We start from the raw sequence: 17,170 nt of genomic DNA on the forward strand, positions 1-17,170 counted from the left end.
TTTTTTTTCTGCTTATGTGGTGCTGAGGAATCGAATCCAGGGCCTCATGCATACAAGGAAGCACTCTACCACTAAGCCACCTTCCCAGCCCTAAAATGTAAAATTCTAATACTGGTAAAATAAAAAACCTTATTAGACCAACATATTGTGTATGTATGTGTGTGTGTGTGTGTGTGTGTGTGTGTGCGTGCACACGCGCGTGTGTGTACACGTATGTGCCACTCCTGGGGCTTGAACTCAGGGCCTGGGTGATATCCCTGAGCCTTTTTTGCTCAAGGTGACATAGCTCCACTTTCAGCTTTTTGGTGGATAACTGGAGATAGAGTCTCAAGGATTTTCCCACCATGCTGGCTTTGAACTGTGATCCTCAGATCTCAGCCTCTGCAGTAGTGAGGATTACAAGTGTGAACCACCATTGTCCAGCTAAACCAACATCTTTTAAAAATCAAATAACTATACTCCCCCAAAAGTAGCTAGTCTTTTTTTTTAATGTGGTGCTGAGGAATCAAACCCAGGGCCTCATGCATGCAAGGCAAGGGCTCTACCACTGAGCCACCTTCCCAGCCCAGTAGCTAGTCTTTTATGACTTATTAATGAATGCTTTCAAACTCTCTGGAAACAAATAATCTACATATTATAGAAATCATACCTAAAATACGTCAAGATATAGGTTATTTGATTTATTCTACTACTCTGATCCTAAAATTGGCTTAAAAATGAAAAGAGAAAAACATGTAGACAGAATTCATGCTCAAATACCTAAAGGATAATAGCAGAAGAACAGATTAAAATTTTAATTGTGTCATGCCAACAGATAACAAAAAATTGGTAAAAATCCAACACCTACTTATTTATTTAAGAAGGTAGGTCTCACTAAGCAGCCCAGGCTGACTCAAATTTGTGATCCTACTGCCTACAACTTCCTAGTGCTAGAATTTTAGGTACACACTACTATGTTCACCATAACACCTATGGAGATGAGAGAGGCACAGACAAAATATTTTACATGTAATAACACTGTAATAAAACACAAATCACTTGAATGGTTATGATGGGATTTAATGCGATTAAAATCATTATCAATATAAAAAATACAGTTTTCCTGGTCTTCAAGACTGAAAATCATCCAGACAGCTCTTTAAAAAACATTGTGTGTGGGGGGGTCTGTTGTGGAGCTTGAACTTAGGGCTTGGGAGCTAGCTGTCCCTGAGCTTTTTTGCTCATGACTAGCACTCTACCACTTTGAGTCACAGTGCCACATCTGGTTTTCTGATGGTTAACTGGAGATAAAGAATCTCACAGACTTTCCTGCCCAGGCTAGCTTTGAACTGTGATCTTCAGATCTCAGCCTCCTGAGTAGCTAGGATTAACAGGCATGTACCACTGGTCCCCAGCTTTTTAGCTCTTAAATTTTTAATAGTCATGCCTCACCCCAGATAAAATTGTCTTAAGAATCTTTAGGGGTGGAGTCAGGTGATTTCAGTGTGTAGCCAAATAGATATACCCACTACTATATATTTTACTGTCTAAATAGTTTAAAAAAATGCAATGCATAGTATAACCATTTGTGGTAGGAGAAGAATCACTGTAAGGAAGAAGTTCTTAAGAAGAAACTTGACAGAAGATATAGTTAGCTCCTGTCTTCAAGCAACTGTAGTTCTGACAAAAGGTAGGCACTTACCAACCAAGGCAGCAGAGAGAGATGTGACCGTCAGAACAACAGACTGATAGCAATGAGAGATCTCAGTCTCTGTCCAAGGTGGGAACCATTCATGAGCCTTTAATAGAAGCTGAGGTAGTACAGGGCTAGCTGCATACCTGAATAAGTCATGTGCGAGTAAATTCCTATAAATGCAATTGCTGAGTCAAATGGTATTTGCTTTTGAACATAATAATTTTAAAAGATCTTAAATGTAAGCTGGGTGCTAGTGGCTCACACCTATTACCTTAGCTACTCAGGAGGCTGGGATCTGAGGATCGAGGTTCAAAGCCACACCCGGGCAGGAACATCCATGAGACTCTTATCTCTAATAAACCACCAGAAAACTGGATGTGGAACTGTGGCTCAAGTGGTAGAGCACTAGCTTTGAGCTGAAGAGCTGAGGGACAGCAAGAGTGGAGTTCAAGCCCCACAACCGACCAAAAAAAAAATCTTAAATGTAGAATAGAAAAAGCATGATGTATAGAATATGCTACATATATAGGAGTAGAGTGGGAGAGATGAGGTAAACTAGAGCAAGGAAAGATTACTCAGTGTCACCAAGTAGTAAGCACAGAAATGGGTATCAAACAAAATTCTTGGTTATTCCAATTTGGTGTTGCTCTTTCCGTTAGTTTGTCCCTGCTGCAACCTTAGTTATCTACATACATTCCCATCCTATCAAGTCCCTGAATCAACAGGCATTGATTGCTAGGGCCTATCTGGTTCTTTCTATCCAAACCATGCAATTCCTCTTTCCATTTGAACCACACTCTCTTTTAAAAATTTCACTTGATTATTGTTTTAGAGGTGCTATACAACAGAATTCCTTCCCAGAGTATTACCTGTTCCCTTATTCTCTCCCATTCCCTCCTTCCCATTTCCACCCACAAGTTGAATAGTTCACTTTCATCACTGTCCAGTGCTGCATTTTTTCACCCTTTTCCCTCAGATTCTGTGCCTTCCCCCCACCCTCCTACAGATGTGCACACAAATACACCGTATGTAAGGTAAAGTCATCAGAGTCATCAGAAAAAGAAAAAAAATAAAGTTCTTTGTTTCCATATCGTTGGAGTTTGTTTCAGTATGTATATTATTTTATATAAGTATGAACAGGCAGCTGGGTATTGCACCTTGTGGGTCTCTCCTAAGACTACCTTCTTTTTTTTTTTTAAAGACTATCTTCTTTTGTGAACCAGTGTCTTGTTTGCCTGCCTCCCAATCATATATCATCCAAAGCTTTCCTAGACAATTTCTGTTTAATATTTCATGGCCAGTTTTCAATATAAATATCTAATCTATCATTCATATTCCTAAAGTGGCTTTAAATTACTTTCTAGATAACGAGTTGTTTTACTAGACCTTTAATATGCCACCCAAGATGCTTCTTCCATAATGCTTTCCCTGTTATTTTCCTTTCTCCTTCCTTTCCCTGCTTATTTCACAGTGCTTTGTATAGGCTAGGCAAGTACTCTACCACTGAGCTACACCCCCGGCCCCTGTCTAATCAATTCTCTCCTTCTCGTTCTACATTAGTTATAAAAAGATGTTTCATAGTGATTTCCACATATGAACAATGTACTCTGATCAAACACACCTCCTCTACTAGTAATTATTTTCAATACAAACATGTGGCTTCCTAATTTACTTCCTACTCCTAAAACAAGTATGGTTTATTCATTCTTTCAACAAATACTTGCTGAGCATCTACTTTCCAGAACTGTTTGAGTTTCTGAGAATAAAGATTTTACTCTTCAGCCACTCAGGCAAGGAAGGTGTGTGGTTATACAGGGAGAAGGCAGAAAGAAAGCCAATCAAACAGTAGTAGTAGTCAGACAGTAATATGTGCTAGAGAGAAAATAATATAGGAAGGGGTAATTTCATGATGCAGTAATGAATCATTTTCAATTGAGGGTGCCAGCAATGATTCAGTCATTTTGGAGCAGAAATCTGAAGGTGAAAAGGGAAAGATGCCATGTAAATTTCTGGCAGGAGAAGAGTCTAAGGCAAAGGGAACAAGTACAGTAGCTTTGAAGCAGGAGCATTTCTGAATTAACTCAAACAGGCAGGATAGAGTCAGTATGACAGCAAGCTTTACAAAATGTGTGCATAGTGCTGGGTGCCAGTAGCTTACACCTGTAATTCTAGCTACTCAGGAGGCTGAGATCTGAGGATTACAATTCAAAAGCCAGCCCAGGCAGGAAAGTACGTGAGACTCTTATCTCCAATTAACTAACAGAGAAACTGGAAGTGGCGCTGTTGCTCAAGTGGTAGAGCGTTAGCTTAGAGCTGAGGAGCTCAGAGAAAGCACCCAGAATTAGAGTTTAGACTCCACAATTGACCAAAACAACAACAACAAAAAAGAAAAGAAAAGGAAATGTGTGTAAAAGAAAAACTTTCTCGGGCTGGGAAGATGGCTCAGTGGTAGAGCGCTTGCCTTGCATGCATGAGGCCCTGGGTTCGATTCCCCAGCACCACATAAGAAAAAAAGCCGGAAGTGGCGCTATAGCTCAAGTGGTAGAGCTCTAGCCTTGAGCTGAAGAACTGAGGGACAGTGCCCAGGCCCAGAGTTCCGACCCCACGACCAGACCCCCCAAAACAAAAACTTTCTCAAACCAGGTACTGGAAGCTCATGTCTGTAATCTGAGCTATTCTGGAGGCTGAGATTTGAGGATCATGGTTCAAAACCAACCTGGACAGGAAAGTCTGTGAGAATCTCATCTCCACCAGAAAACCAGAAGTGGAGCTGTGGATCAAAGTGGTAGAACCTTGAGCAAAAAGAGCTCAGGGACAGCCAACAGGCCTTGAATTCAAGCCCTAAGACTAGCAAACAACAACAAAAAACAACAATAACAATAAAAAAATTTTTACTAGGGCCTATCTATTTAATCAGAGTGAAATCTATTTATATTGACTGTTAGTACATTTTTCTTCAGTATTGAAGAAAAATAGATTCCAGAGATGTGTACTTGAAAATATGGCTTCAATAACTGGTATGCAAACTAGTCTTCAAAGTTTAAGTTTTACACTAGCCTAAATACTGATGCCTGGCCCAAACATGCACATCACAGAGATAAACACAGAACTCTGCCTTTACAGTACCCAGCAGTCAGATGAAGGTATAACAGTTCCTGTGAGTGATCTAAAAAAAAAAAAAAAACCACTAAACTATACTTTCAATATGGGTTTTTAGATTTACAAAAAAATAAAAGTAAGCCCGGTGCTGGTAGGTCACACCTGTAAATCTAGCTACTTAAAAGGCTAAGATCTGAGGATCATGGTTCAAAACCAGGAGGAAAGTCTGTGAGACTCATATCTCCAATAATCTACTCAGAAAAAGTTGAAAGTGGTGCTATGGCCCAAGTGGTAGAGCTCTAGCCTTGAGCACAGAGAAGCTCAGGGACAGAGCCCAGATCCCAAGGTTCAAGCCCCAGGACTGGCAATAAAATTAAATTAAAATTAAAAAATGAACCATTTGACCAAAGAGCTCAACGATAAAAAGAAAAGGAGGGTGGAGAAAGTAAAGAAATTCTAAGCAATACAAAGATTTTATGTGGCTATTAACAACTCAGGCATTACACAATTTTGTAATTGATGGAGCAAGAATTTTGTTAAAACTTAGCAGCACATTATTTTTCTGGGAAAGATTGTTTCCTTACTCCATTGTCTTTTCCAGTTTCCTTTTCCACTGAATTTAGCCAGCATGCATCTTCTCAGTGTTGCTTGTTGCTTCTGCAGTTGCAACTCAGTCCTATAAAAGAATCACCATAGCATTACTTTATGAGAAGATGAGGGAAAGGAAACTATTTCATTTATGAAATGAAATCTTTTCCTAATTCATTTCACAACTGTACACGAAGAGCAGGTAGAAAGAACAAAATAAGGCTATTAAAATACAAACCCGTAATTTACAAGATGATCTAATAAGACCTAAACCTTTTTTTTTTTTTTTTGCAGGGGAGGAAAATGGGGGAATAGGGGAAACAGCCTTGGGGCTTAAACCAGAGCCTGGGAACTGTCCCCAAGCTTCTTTTGTTCAAGGTTAGCACTCTACCAACTGAGTCATAGCACTACTTCTGGCTTTTTCTGTTAATGTGGTACTAAGGAATCAAACCCAGAGCTTCATGCATGCTAAGCAAGCACTCTACCACGATGCCACATTCCCACCCAAACCTAAACCTTTAACACTGTTCCAACAATGAATTTTGATGCTTCTCTCCTAGCTATATTTGAGGTGGATTGGCAGAAATAAGTAATTGATTTATGGCTTTACAACTCCAAGAATACACATCCTTCAAGATATAATACTCTCCAATGGTCTTCAAAGCCCTGTTCCCTCTGCTCCCCACCCCCCACCCCTGCATTGGTTCCAGAGGTACAAAAATGGCTCCTCCTCTTGAGCTCTATCACAAGGAACTATATCCCTTCCTCTTTTATTCTGATCTTTATCCTTACTTTGCCCAATGCTAACACTGGGTACACAGTAATTTTTAGTGAATGAGTCAAAAAATATTTTGTAACTTAGTTAAGACGCAGTTTTCTTTTTTATCAGAAACATTTTATTTTTTCTTATTTATGTTTAAATTATCTTTAATTATACAAAGGGTTTGAATTCACAAGATGTCAGTTTATGAATACAATGCATTTTGATCAATGTCACCTCTTTCATCATTCTCCTCCATCTCTCCCAACCCCACACATAACACATTTTCAACAAACCTCCAAAGGTCCTTAGTTCTTTTTTTTTCTTGCCAGTCCTGGGGCTTAAACTCAGGGCCTGGGCACTGTCCCTGTGCTTCATTTGTGCAAGGCTAATACTCTACCATTTGAGCCACAGAGCCACTTCTGACTTTTTCTGTTTATATGGTACTGAGGTATTGAAGCCAGGGCTTCATACATACTAGGCAAGTATTCTACCACTAGGCCACATTCCCAGCCCCATCTAGAAATCCTTCATGGGATTTTTTAAATGCTTTGAAAACACTTGAACAACCACTGTTCTTAAGCTATTTATTCCTATCTCAAAACATTATGTTTGATTAAAATGCCCATTAGCAGTAAGACTGCTTCAAAGTGAGCATACCAGAAGGTCTTGAAACTTCAATTAGATAGCTAGATCATGGTACATTATAGAAAGGCAGGACTATATAAGCATCTGTGAATACAAACAGGCCTGCCCCTCAAAAGAACATCACGTATCAAATTATCTCTAATTATTACTGGCATTCTTACATGTTTAACATACTCTCATCTTTGTGCATTGAGCACTGTTCTAAGAGCTTTAACAACATGAACATATACAATGCTTCTAAATCACCTCAGTTAGTAGATTTTATTACTCTAAAGTACTCAGATTAAAAAGAAAAATGAGGCATTAAAAAAGTCAAGTATGCTGGGTGCCAGTGGCTCACGCCTGTAATCCTAGATCCTCATGAGGCTGAAATCTGAGGATCACGGTTCAAAGCCAGGTGAGACTCTTATCTCTAATAAAGCACCAGAAAACTGGAAGTGGTACTGTGGCTCAAGTGGATAGAGCGCTAGCCTTGAGCTGAAGAGCTGAGGGACAGCGCCCAGATCCAGAGTTCAAGACCCATGACCGACATTAAAAAAAAAAGTATGTACGCATGTCATATATTAAAATATACTATATGCTAAGCTGATTTTCATAGGTAGAGGTTCTAAGCATATATAATTTTACAGTAAGCTAAAGGGTCATCCATCTATCTTTAAAAAAATTGCTGTCCTGGAATGTCTACTTAAATTATCTCTTGAAAATATTGCCGAATCAACTATTTTAATATCTAATTTCTAATTCTCCATAACTTAAAAGATGCCCTTTTTAATTAAAAAATATCCTATAAATAAAAAGTAAATCTTTAATTTTGTGAAGATCAGAAGCAATAATTATTTTAAGCTGACTACTCTTATTTACTTACTACTTCAGCTTATTATATTTATTTCAGGTATATTGCTATGTTTACCTTGCACAAGCAAGGTAGAGCTTTTCCTCCCTCCCTCCCTCCCTCCCTCCTTCCCTCTCTCCTTCCTTTCTTCTTTCCTTCTTTCCTTCCTTTCTTTCTTCCCTCCCTCCCTCCTTCCTTCCTTCCCCCTTTTCTCTCTTTTCTCCTTTTCTCTTTCTTTCTCTTTCTTTTTATTGCTAAGGGCCTCACACTTTCTTTTTTGGACAAAGAGCCTTACACTTGTTAAAGAGGTGAGGTAACACCTCCTTCTCCCTACCCCCCAGCCAAAGCAGTGTATTTCTTTCATTCCCTAGTCCAGTTGACAGCAACATGCAGGAAAGCTGTAGGTTCCATCCACTATAGACCACTTAGCTTTGTTCTATTCATGTCTATACATTTTTAGCCTGAATGACATCAGAGAAATCAGGTGGGGGTATGCAAGGCAAGTAGCATAACATATCTCTGAAGACACAAACATAAAACAATAGTGGTTACAAGCCAGAAGCTATCCGCTTCATTCATTTAAAAAAAAAAAAAAAGCTTCATCATCCACATTAAAGTACCTGTTTCTGAGTATAGAGCCTTTCTCAACCTCTGATTATTTGCCAGGAAATAACCTGAAATTCCTCCTTGAAAAAAAAAACTAGTTTTTTTAAAAGCAAAAAAAATGTGCTTAGTTTTTATACAAATCCTGCTTGACCGAATTAAAAACAGAATTTTCTTATTCCTGACACGAACTCTACTAAAAAGTATTTGCAATGGTTTTAGAAAAAATTTCTAGCACAGTACTAGCATATAAAGCCACTACAAAATTTGAGTACAATTTCATATTTCTCATGAAGACTCCTTAAAAATACTAGAATATTTTTTGCCAGGCACTGGTGGCTCAAGCCAATAATCTTAGCTACTCAGGAGACTGAGATATGAGGATTGTGGTTCAAAGCCAGCCCAAGCAGGGAAGTCCATGAGACTATTTTCTCCAATTAGCCACCAAAAAAGCTCAAAGTAGAGCTGTAGCTCAAGTGGTAGAGTGCTAGCCTTTTTCTTCTGGGATACTACCCAGGCCCTGAGTTCAAGACCCAGGAATGGCACAAACTCACAAAAAAATACTATACATTTCCATAAAACCAAAAAGTATTCCATTCAAGTAAGTTGTTTTAAATATGCCTTTTCAAGTTAAATAAAGAAACAAGCCATTATCTTACCAGATTACATTTTAAAATAACTCAGGGTGCATCCATGGTGTTTTCTAAGCTTCAACAAATAGAAATAAAAAAGCATAACTATATTCCTTAATTATTACAGGAAGAAACCTACTTAGGATCATCTGTCTTCAAGATTTCCTGCCCACAGCTGGAATGAACTTCCCAATGTACTAATGTTACAAAGCACATGGGTTCCAACAGTCACAAGGTAACTATGACAGCAAAGCCACAGGTATCTGTGAGATCACAGAAACCATACGATGTCGATTTTTTGTGTGTGTCACTAGGTTTTGAACTCAGGGTCTTAACAATTGCTTAGAGAGCACACCATTACTTGAGCCCATGATGTAATTTTTAATTGAGGTAAAATTTTCCTAACCTAATATTAGTTATTTTTGTTGTTGTTGTTGGTCATGGGGCTTGAACTCTGGGCCTGGGCACTGTCCATCAGCTCTTCAGCTCAAGGCTAGCACTTGAGCCACAGTGCCACTTCGTTTTCTGGTGGTTAATTGGAGATAAGAGTCTCACAGACTTTTCTGCCTGGAATGGCCTTGAACCACAATCCTCAGGTCTCAGCTGCCTGAGTAGCTAGATCACAGGCATGAGCCACAGGCACCTGGCTTAAATTAGTTATTTTCAAATGGACAATTCAATGGCATAAAAGAGCCTTCTGACAACCTAAATATGCATTATGTATCCATAGACTTATTTCTTTAGGACATTTTGAATAAATGGAATCATATAATATGACCCTTAAGCCTGCCTGTCTTTTACTTAACACAATGTTTCAAATTTCATCTACATTGTTGTATGTGTCACTACTTCATTCCTTTTTGTGGCTAAAAGTAAATAAATATATCCCATTTTGTACATTGATTCACCCACTGATGGTATTTGGTTTATTTCAGCTTTCAGGCTATTGCTAATAGTACTTTTATGAACATCAGTTTAAAAATATTTGAAAACATTATTTTTGTGTGTGTGCCAGTCCTGAAGCTTGAACTCAGGTCCTGGGCACTATCCTTGAGCCTCTCTGTGCTCAAGGCTAGCATTCTACCATTTGACCACAGTGCCTCTTCCAGTTTTCTGGTGGTTTATTGGAGATGAGAGTCTCAGGGGGACTTTCCTGCCCCGTCTGGCTTTGAACTGTGATCCTCAGATCTCAGCCTCCTGAGTAGCTAGGATTACAGGTGTGAGCCACCAGTGCCCAGCTTATACTGAACTTTTTGAGGATCTACTACACTGTTTTCCACAATAGCTACACTATTGTACATTCTCATCAACAAAATACAGGAGTTTCAACTTCGTCATATTCTCATCAATGCTTATAATTTTCTTTTTTCCAGTTTTTTAAAAATCTTAAGTAGTTGTACAAAGGGGTTTCAAGTCCATGTCAATATATTAGTATAATACATTTTGATCAATGTCACTCCTTTCATCATTCTATCTCAACTCACACAGCCCCTTAATTTTCCTAGTTCCATTTGTAATTTGCCTTTACAACAACAACAACAACAACAACACACACACACACACACACACACACACACACACACACACACACGTACGTCCTGGGGCTTGTGCCTGTAATCCTAGCTATTCAGGAGGGAAGATCTGAGGATTAAAATTCAAAGCCAGCCCAAACAGGGAAGTACATGAGACTCTTTAATTAACCAGCAAAAAGCTGAAACTGGAGGTGTGACTCAAGTGGTAGAGTACTAGCCTTGAATGAAAAAGCCAAGCCAGAGTATGAGGCCCTGAGTTCAAGCTCCAGTACCAGCACTGATATAATAAAATTATAGTCATTCTAGAGAGTATAAAGTGGCCTGTCATTGTGGTTTTGATTTTCATTTCCTTAATGACTAATAATGCTGAATATCTTTTTATTTTTTACTTTATTGTTATTATAGAGGTGATGCACAGAGGGATTACATGCACCAGGTATGAGTTCATTTCCTTTTATACAGTGTCTTCCCTTTCCTCGCTCTCTCCTAGTCTCTCCCTCCCATCTCCACCCAAGAGTTATATAGTTCATTGTCATCAGCGTCCATTGCTGCAAACTCACCCTTTTCCCCTTGAGTTCTGTACTCTCCCCTGCCCTGCCACACTCCTGAAGATATACGTGTGAATACCCCATACATGAATATCTTTTTGTGTACAGCTATTTGTGCACCTTCTTAGGAACAACATCTTCAAATTTTGTGCTAATATTTTGATTTCATTGTCCCTGTTACTCAGTTCTAAAAGTTTGAATACCAGGCCCTTAGAAGATTTCTAAATATTTTCTTCCATTCTGTAAGCTGTATTTCCATTTGATAATATTTTGGTATACAAAGGGTTTTTTGATGTATCCCAATTTGTCCATTTTTTCATTGTTTATACTTGATATCTTTTTTTCTTTTTCTTTTTTGCTAGTCCTGAGGCTTGAACTCAGTGCCTGAGCGCTGTCCCTGAGCTTCTTTTGCTCAAGGCTAGCACTCGGCAACTTGAGCCGCAGCACTACCCCTGGCTTTTTTTCTGCTTAGACAGTACTGAGGAATTAAACCCAGGGCTTCATGCATGCTAGGCAAGCACTCTACCACTCTACCACTAAGTCGTAGGTCTTGTGTTTTATATCTAGTACTATATGACAAATAAAAAAATATATAACCACGAATGAGAGAGAGCACAAATACAATCTAAAAGCAAAGTCCACAGATCCAAGTGGCTATCATGTACTCAGGGTACTTAGTACATCACTCTGAGTTCTGGATTTGAGAGCCTAAACCCTCTCTTGTCACAAAATAGACTGCAGCCTTCTGACCTTCATTCCCCTCTGTGCTACCACCAACCAAAGAGCATGCACATTGCCTTTATCCTCAGGCATTGCCCTCTCTCCCTCTGTATCTTGACAGTGAGCTCAGGTGCACTGAGTACCATGAGAGCTGAGGAAATATGGAGGGAGAATCACAAGTATTTATTTAGCTTATAGATGGAAAATTGCGTGTGTCCTTAAGACAGGGCCTCATTAGGAAATGGCAGGACCAAAGAGGAAGTGCTTTCTACCTATCAGAGGAATATGTCTGAACTTACGGTAAAACTCATGCCATGAGAGTGCACTGCTAGGAAGATGTTTTTCTGACCAGAGTCGCTGATACCTGTGATCAGGAGATCAATCATCTGAAGCTTGGTACTGGACTCAGCCAGACAGCAGTCCCCTCCACATTGTACATTGTTCCCAGGACAAATGTTCCTTCACTGAGTCTGTTACTTTGCTGGTTATTCTGCTCCCTAGTTTTTCCTGGGTGTTTTTTTAAAAATTAACTTTTTAATTGACACACACACACACACATATGTGTATATATACATATATACACACATACATACATATAGGGCTTAGTGCTTGCTAAGCAAGTGTACTACACTTTGGTGTGTGTGTGTGTGTATGTGATAAATATATATATATATATATATATATATGTATATATTCTGTCATGGGGCTTGAACTCTGGGCCTGGGTGCTGTCCCTCAGCTCTTCAGCTCAAGGCTAGTGCTCTACCACCTGAGCCACAGCAACACTTCAGGATTTTTCTGTGCTGAGGAACTGAACGCAGGGCCTCATGCATGCAAGACAAGCACTCTGCCACTGAGCCACCTTCCCAGCCCTATATTTGTTTTTGAACTAGGTTTGGTTGCTAACTTTACCCAGGCTGGCCTGGAACTTAGAACACTCTTGCCTCCAACTCCCAAAGTACTGGGATTACAGGTGTGTACCACCGTGCCCAACTAAATCTGGCTTGTTTTTTTATGTTGTTCATAGCTGGAAGAACAGACGGGGGCTGCACACCAAGGACATCTTGCTACTTCCAAGCCCAGAAGGCCCAGGAGCAAGGAACACAGATCAGGTTCTCAGTGGCAGTTACAGAGCTTGCTGGAGGAACCATCTGCCCACTCTCAGTCAACTTAAAGCTTGACTTTTTGAATAACAATTGCTACAATTGGGTCCTATATGATAGCTGCTCTCTTGGACCCTAATTGGGTACACTGAGCCCTCTAGAGGCTTTCTTTCCTTTCTTTCTGTAAAGGGAGATTTCAGTTGATACTATTCTGCATCCTGAGATGTACGTCTGGACCTTGGAGGCCTGCTTCAGTTTGTTCTTCATGCTCTCTGTGGTGGTCCTAGTTCAAAGCTCCTGGAAGCCAGCCCTTAACCTCAGGGCAAATACCTGCTTTGCAATCCCTGTAAGACAGGAAAAGGGAAGCATGGCAAGGTTTATGACACAGCTACAAACCAGTCAGCCTTACTTTTTAAATAGTCAGATCCTGAAAACATCTGTCAACCTGACAATGGACAGGCAGATTGTGGCATTCATATAGTGGAATATTACTCAGCAATACCAAATAAAGAATATTTACCTAATTTATATTTCATGGATGGATCTCAAAATTCTGTTGAGCAAATGAAGCTAAACATAATAGAAAATACTTGATTCTGTTTAATGGAATTTTAGAAAAGACAGGAGTAGTGTATGGTTAGTAAAAATCAGAAAGGGCATTATCTCTGAATGGTGAAAACTGACAAGAAGGAACATGAAGGAACTTTTCCAGGATGATAAAAATGTCCTACATACGGTTTTACATCAGTATGGACATTTATACTAACAGATATTTTCCAAAAATTATTGAATTGTACAGTTAAAATCTGTATACTTTGTTTTTTTGCCAGTCCTGGGGCTTGAACTCCAGGCCTGAGCACTGTTCCTAAGCTTCCTTTGCTAAAGGCTAGCACTCTACCACTTGAGCCACAGTGCCACGTCTGGCTTTTTCTGTTTATGTGGTACTAAGGAATCAAACCCAGGGCTTCATGCATGCTAGGCAAGCACTCTATAGCACTAAGCAACATTCCCAGTCCCTGTATGTTTTGTTACATGTAAATTACACCAAACTTTTTTAAAATGAAAAACTTCAAAAAATATTTAAAGCACAAAATCAGTTTTTCAAAGTGTGGCTAAAGTATGTATTCAAATATACCTCTTTTTTCTCTTTTTCTGGTCCTGGGGCTTGAACTCTGGGCCTGGGCACTGTCCCTGACCTTCTTTTACTCAAGATGAGCACATCTCCACTTAAGCCACAGCATCACTTCTGGCTTTGAGTAGTTTATGGAGATAAGAGTCTCACAGACTTTCCTGCCCAGGCTGGCTTTGAACGTTATCCTCAGATCTCAGCTCCTGCATAGCTAGGATTACAGGCATGAGCCACTGACACCAGCTTCAAATATACCTCTCTAAGCAAAACAAAGACAAATCTCTATAAAACTGTACTGAAATTTATCTCAATGAATTAATACTTAAAGCTAATTACATAGAGAACTCCCTCAATTTTCTCTTACTCTAACAGCCATGTTAAGTATTTTAAAGCTTGCTTTAGGAACAGAAAGTACAGTATATAGGATGAACACATTAATTATTTTTTTCTGGCAGCAGTAGGGTTTAAGCACAGGGCCTCCTACTTGCTAGACATATGCTCTGCCACTTGAATTACACCTCTCTTTCTGCTTTGATGATTTTTGAGATATGGTTTCACTTTTATCCTCCTATGTATCATTCCCATGTAGCTGGAAGGATAGGTTCACACTATCACGTAATTGCCCGGGCTAACCTCAAAACATGATCTTCCCAATCTTGGCCTTCTAAGAAACTTGGGTTAAAAACATGAACCACTGGCACCTGGCACCTGTTAAAAATCCCTTAATTATAAAAACTGTATATATAGAATATAGACAAACTGGAAAACATACTACAACAGAAAAATGTGGCTTGTAATAAAAAACATAAGCATAAAAAAGAAAGGTCATCCCAAGATCATCCATTACCCAGAGATTAGCATTGTCAATATTTTGATATCTCTCTCACACACTCACACTCAGACACACACACACACATATTTAATTCTACTAGCATTGTACTATACATTAGTAATTTTTTGCACTTAAATATATGTATCAACACTTCTCATGTTGAAGTATTTTATTATGTTACTGTGTGGTTTAAAAGTTTTTCAGGTGAGTACATTTCTTTGCATTCTTTCTTACAGAATTGATACTCTGGGTCTGGGAATGTGGCTTAGTGGTAGAATGTTTGCCTAGCAAGCATGAAGCCCTGGGTTTGATTCCTCAGTACCACATAAACAGAAAAGGCCAGAAGTGGCACTATGGCTCAAGTAGTAGATTGCTAGCCTTGAGCAAAAGAAGCTCAGGGACAATGCCCAGGCACTGAGTTCAAGCCCCAGGACTGGGGGAGGGTGGGGGAAAGAATTGATACTATGGACAAGTCTGTTCTTAGGATATACATTTTTTTCCTGTTATTAAAATCTTTTTAAACATTTACTTGTTAGCTTAATTTGTTTGATGGATTTTATTAACTGCATATATTTATCATAATGTAAAAACCACTGACAAGTATCTAAACAATTTTTGCTTTTAACTTTATATCATTTTGTATATAAACTATTGTCTTCACATATGATTATTTCCTTGGGCTAGCTGCCAGAGTTCGAATTCTTAGGACAAAGAATAGGAATGGCTTTAAGGCCCATCTTGCCCAACTGATGCTTTCTATTCTACAAGGAGGGTCTGTATAGAACCCTACTCACATGTCTGTCTCACACATACTTTCCATCTCTCATACTCCCTACCACTCTCCCCATCTCACTCACACAGATACAGGGGGGGGGGGAAGAGAGGGGGGAGAGAGAGAGAGAGAGAGGAACAGTAAATTAATGTGAGAAATTTATCTTGTATACACATTTTTCTAATTTGGGGAGGGGAAAGGAAATAACAGAATGCTGAAGTAAGGATACAGGTTGACCCATTTAACAATGAGATGTATAAGACACTATGTTGAAAACAAACTTTACAGCTTGGGGGGAGGGAGAAGTTGGGGAGGTGGGGAGGGAAAAGATGGTAGGGGAAAAACAAAGGAGGGGGTAACAAGGCTCGATAGGAAATGTACTCATTACCTTACTCACGGAACTGTAACCCTTTGTACAATATCTTTACAATAAAAATCTATATTAAAAACCAAAAATAAAAACCAAAAAAACTTTAAATGCATTTTTTCTTTTTGTCAGTTGTGGGGTTTGAACTCTGGGCATGGGCACTGTCCCTCAGCTCTTCAGCTCAAGGCAAGCTCTCTACCATTTGTGCCACAGTGCCACTTATGGTTTACTGAGTGGTTTATTGGAGATAAGAGTCTCATGGACTTTCCTGCCCAGGCTGGCTTTAATGAGACCTCAGCCTCCTGAGTAGCTAGGATTATAGGCGTGAGCTACCAGCACAGGGCTAAATGCATTTTTTCTTAATAAGAAAAAGCAGTTTTTCATTGGGTTAAATCACCTACAGTTCCTCTTCTGTGACTACTAAATTCCTGGGTATTCTGATACTTTTCAAACATAAACAAAAGTGTATGGGTATTCATGGTTCATCGTGAACAATGGAACATTAGTATTCATTTCCTCTGTGTCTTAAAATGACAAATGTAAAAGACATTATTTTATAAGACTATATATTATAACAATATAAATGGATGGCTGGGAATGTGGCTTAGTGGTAGAGTGTTTGTTTGACTAGCATGCATGAAGCCCTGGATTTGATTCCTCAGTACTGTATTAAAAAAATAAATAAAATAGAAAAAATATATATGGAAGACTTTACAGCAGCACAAAACAACAAGAAGGATGATAGCAATGCTAGCCGTACAGAGAAAGCTTCAAGTTGACCCAAGCTAAAGAAGGTACCTCTAAGAAGGTACCACAGAACCCTTGGGGGCAACAAACCTAACTGCAGAGACAGCAGAAGCTGGAAATGTCTGGGAACTGAAGCATCCTCCATTGTTCTCAGAAAAGTTAGGCTGTGAGAACAGTTCTCTATAATAAAGTGTCAGCTGTAGAGGACCACCCACTTGGGAGTTTGGACTGGAGACTGAAGAAATCACACTACAAATGATAAGGCACACCATACCCAGAAGCCAGCTGACTCTGAATCCAGTTCTTAGCTGGACAAGGGCAGTCTGAGTTTACTTCTAAGAGAACAATTCCCACATGGGCTAAGAGAACCTACTCCACTCACAGTTCATCACACACCAGGGTTTTCAATACTGCTGCATTTCAGAGTCATCTGGGGAGCTCTGTTAAGACCCTAAATGCCTAGTCCCCACAACCCAAGCCAATCAGCACCTAGAGGGCACAGGTTTGAGCCTTTATTTGAAATACTGTCCAGAAGCACCCAGGCCCAGAGTTCAGGTCCATGATTGGCAAAAAAAAAAAAAAAA

At 39.3% G+C, this 17,170-nt stretch overlaps 1 protein-coding gene across 2 annotated transcripts in view; it reads right to left on the reverse strand.

The window, feature by feature from the left end:
* The window catches only part of Zhx3 (zinc fingers and homeoboxes 3), a 114,062-nt gene that overhangs the window by 49,021 nt on the left and 47,871 nt on the right, over positions 1-17,170 (reverse strand). For both annotated transcript variants that reach the window (XM_013011123.1, XM_013011125.1), the window contains exon 2: positions 5,359-5,450. The gene's annotated coding sequence lies outside the window, so the exon portion shown is untranslated. The remainder of the gene's footprint in view (positions 1-5,358; positions 5,451-17,170) is intronic.

This window comes from Dipodomys ordii, unplaced genomic scaffold, assembly GCF_000151885.1.
Source record: "Dipodomys ordii isolate 6190 unplaced genomic scaffold, Dord_2.0 Scaffold13, whole genome shotgun sequence".
NCBI lineage: Eukaryota > Metazoa > Chordata > Mammalia > Rodentia > Heteromyidae > Dipodomys > Dipodomys ordii.